We start from the raw sequence: 4,182 nt of genomic DNA on the forward strand, positions 1-4,182 counted from the left end.
AGGTTAGCATTCATCAAAAACACCGAATTTTATTTTTTTCCTATTTGTGTCTGCTTATTTTAGATAACTGAAACTTCACAGACTTCAACAGCAAACAAAGTTTAAAAAATTCAGTTCTGTACTTTAGCTTCAACTATTTCTATTTTATAATCTATAAGGCTCATGCCATAGTTCAGCACCAACAGGATCCACACAAAACTGTTAAAGCATCTTCTTATTCATCCTGTGTGATAGTTTTTGTTTGTTGTTGTTGTTTTTTAAGGTAAAAGTCCTACTTTCAGACCTTGAAGTTGAATCCCTCTAGTCAGAGTATAAAACTTGGGTTGTACCTTCTTATTTTCATTGAACAGATACAAAAAAAAAAAAAAAAAAAAGGAACTGTGTTCCACCATTGATTTAGGTTGTCAGTCTATATGTTGAATTTATAACACCGAAGGGTCAGAAGGAACATAACAATGCCCTGCCCTATTCTTCCCCTCTATTTTAAAGTTTTAGAAAGGTAACCAGAAAAATGTTTCATTTATTCTTTAAAATAAGGTGCAAAGAAGGATTACAACAACAAACGTCCTCATCCACACCTCCAGCAACATCTCACTATTTAGCATAATCTACCATGAACGGATTCAGGGACTCACCTAGAGCTATATTCACAGCTCCTGAATGGAGCATGTTTGCTATACCAGAGGCCTGCTCAATGGCAGCGTCTCTCTGTTCAGGGGTCATTACAAAATACATAGAATTTTCAAATGTGGGTTCGACTGAATAAATTTGAATTTATTTAGAAAGAATCAAAATACCTATTTAAAGATTGCAATATCTGATAATCATTTTTAAAGGATTTTATTAAACCTGATAGGTTTTCCAGAAATGAATAAAAATCAGTTCTGAAACCAAAGCTGATTTTAAGAAAATTTGAAAATGTTAATCAGTCCTATCCTACCCATAATATAGCTGCTCCAAAACTTTATCTTAAAGAGTCATTTTAAAATAACTATTAAAACATGTAACTGCTATCTTAATGTTTTGAAAGTACTTAAAACATTTAAAATATGAATATCGCAGTTTAAAAGAAACCAGGGGAAGGAAAAATAGAGAAAGAAATGCCAATTCCAGTCCAAAGCTTTAGTTGCCAGGTTTTCTAAGAATTACTTTTACCAATGTATGAACTCTTATGAACAGAATGTAAGATGTAAATCCTGAGCCTTTTGTCTAAAGCGACATTATTGACTGCTGTTGTGATGCTCCAGTAATGTAATAAATTATTCAATTGCTGCAAAGCGCTGTTTTTGCCTTAAAATTTTGTGTGTCTTGACAACTATAGTATTAAAGGTATGGAGACTCTGCAAATGCTGGGCATGCTTGGCATGAGATAATGTGTTTCTATGAAATTGTAATATAGCTATGCAAGTGTGTTTATTAAAAGAACACAAACTAATAAAAACGTGATTAAAAGTTATGGGATAAAAATTGTGTAAAGGTTGTGGTAAAAAAACGTGGATAAAATGTGGAAAAATTTTATGAAAAGTATAAAATTTATGAAAAGGAAGTTAAGAGATTTTTAAAAATCATCATGGGGAAAAATATAAAAATAAAAGCAGGCCCATGTCAGCAAGGCCGGAAGGGGAGCTGGAGTCTCCGCCCCACCATGTCCCTCCCAACCCTTCCCAGTCATGCCTTTATTACTAGCGTAGCAAGACAAGCCCCCCGTCTAATGGGGGGAGACAAACAGACCCTTTGCCACCTTCACCAGGGCTGAATCCTCAAATCTCTGGGTGATGATGGTTGTTATTTAAGAGCCAGAGGCTGCTGGAGTTGATCTGGCCTCCTTCCTCTCATCAAAGCTACTTTTCCCTCAGGGGGCTCCCATCTTCTTATTCAGAGAGGCAGCTGAGGCAGGACTGTGGCGCTAACTGTGGACCAGGCGAGGGCACGGGCTGCTGGGGTGAACCCCCTTCCCCGGTGTACATATTGTATGTGTGTAACGTATATTTTAGCGGTTTTGGGTGCCCCGTGTATCTTACCTGGCAGAGGTTGGAGCTGGTACATGGGGGAGGAGGTTTTAATAATTATTTGCAGCTGGGAAACTTACTTATTGATAGCAGAGGACAGAGGAAGGAGCCGGGGATGGCGTCGTGGCTCCCTGGTGATGCAACTCCTGTTTATTTTGCCTTTTATTTTGGAATAAATGGATTTAGCCACACTGCTCGGCCTGCTGTAGTCCCGTTTCCCTCACTGGGTCCTGGAGTTTGTGCCCCTGAACGAGGAGCCCCAGAGTGTCTGAGCGTGTCCAGCCGGGCTGTTGGGGACCTTCCAGGCCTGTTACCTGTGTGCCGCCTGGTGACACCGGGGGGACTTCCCGGGGACTGCGGTGGCACGTCCGGCCCTGACAGCCAGCAGGCTCAGAAGCCTGATCAGCGGTGGCCGGGAAGGCAGGTACCGGCACCCAAGGGCGCTGACTCCCGCCCACCCCAGGCGTCTGTCTCCCACCCCCCGCCTCCCTCTCCTGTCTGCGCCTGGTGGCCTGCGCTGTCTGTCCCTCCAGAGCGCCGGCTGCCCCGTGGGCTCCCTCCAGGCTGAGTGCGTGGCCCTCCTGCCCCCTCGTGGCCAGAGCCGGCTGCACGGGACAAGACCAGCTGAGCTCCAGGGGCTTTCCGGGAACAGTGTTCCTTGGAAAGGGTGGGGCCTTTTCACTGCTCCCAACAGCACCCCAGAAATGGCTTGTCCTTTCCCTTCCCCTGAGCTCCAGAGAGAACACAGTCCACAGGGAACGCATTCCCCATCGTCCAGAAATGGGTTTGACTCTCAGCCGAGGGACAGCAGGAGAGGTAGAGACTGTCAGGCCACAGGGCTGCCTGCGCAGCACCTCGGTGCTTGTCGGGGGACAGGAGGGATGGTGGGGCCCGGGTGACAGGGAGGCTCACTGGAGGTGGCGCACTTTGGAGGGGCAGTGTCAGGGGACAGCTTTCTCTTGTTGGGACACATGACTCCACCACAAGGACATCACAGTGACTGATTCCCAGTGCCAGAGGCGAGGCGGTCAGCCAAGTGGAGGTGTGTGCATATATGTGAGTATTTATAGCTATTTCTTGAACAGGGCAGGAGCATGCCACAGAGAGGGACGGTCACACCTGGATGTGTCAGCTTACCACTACAACAGACTAAGTCACAGATGAAGGGGGCTGCCTTTGGGGCTGGGGATTCACAGAACAGCCGCCCAGGCCGGCATCGCACCACATGGTAGAGCAGGAGCGGGGGGTCATCTGGGCGCTGGAGCTGGCTCTGAGGCTCTGGCTGCTGAGTGGCTGCACAGACCCTGCCAGAGGCAGAAGAGACTGTCAGCCTTTGGGACCCAGGCCCGGGCCTGTGGCTGCAGAGAGGCAGCGTCACCCTGGCGTACGACCTTCAGCTCCTCCCGGGCTCCCAGCAGCCAGGAACGCCCGCAGTCAGCACAGGCACCTGGGCGGACGGTGAGGGTCCGGCTGACCTCCAGCGAAAGGAGCACCTGCTTCTGGGCTGTCACTCGGAAGAAGTGTCCGGAGGAAGCGTGCCCGCCGTCAGGGAGGCCGAAGTAGAAGCCTCCGTCCAGGGCTCCTGGGGATGGGGGCATTGGGTCCACTGGCCTGAGCTGGCTCCCCACCCTGGGGATTCCCCGTGGGCAGCAGGAACCTGGGGCTTGCCCTCAGCACCCACCTCTGTGTGAGAACAGCACGAGCCCGCCGTCCAGCTGGGCCTGCGTGAAGCTGCACACCTCAGTGCCCGGCACCCCCCACAGCACTACGTGCCCGCTACTGGGCTGCCTGATGGTGTAGACCAGGTCCTCAGGCCCGGAGTCACCATCCGTGCTCCTCAGAGCCTCCGCAGGGATGGGCGCCGTGGCCCCCTCCCACATCTGGGGACACGGGCCTGTGACGGTTCTGCCCTGCTGTGCTCACCCACCCCTTCGTCCCCAGCCTGGGCAGCCACCAGGACTCCAACCCCACTGCAGGTCAGGCCTCAGCTGGCATCGAGGCTGGCACTGCTCCAGTTCCCCTGCACAAGGGGACCTCCCCGACTTCACCTTCCCTGTCACCCCAGGGAAGGCCCCAGGGAAGGCCACCCTCCAGGCCCAGCCTCCCTGCTCTCCATCCGGCCTAGTCCGCATGTCCCTCAAGGCCAGCTTGTGTCCCCTGCCCAGGAAGGCCC

The sequence above is a fragment of the Saimiri boliviensis genome (assembly GCF_048565385.1).
Source record: "Saimiri boliviensis isolate mSaiBol1 chromosome 19 unlocalized genomic scaffold, mSaiBol1.pri SUPER_19_unloc_2, whole genome shotgun sequence".
Taxonomy (NCBI): domain Eukaryota; kingdom Metazoa; phylum Chordata; class Mammalia; order Primates; family Cebidae; genus Saimiri; species Saimiri boliviensis.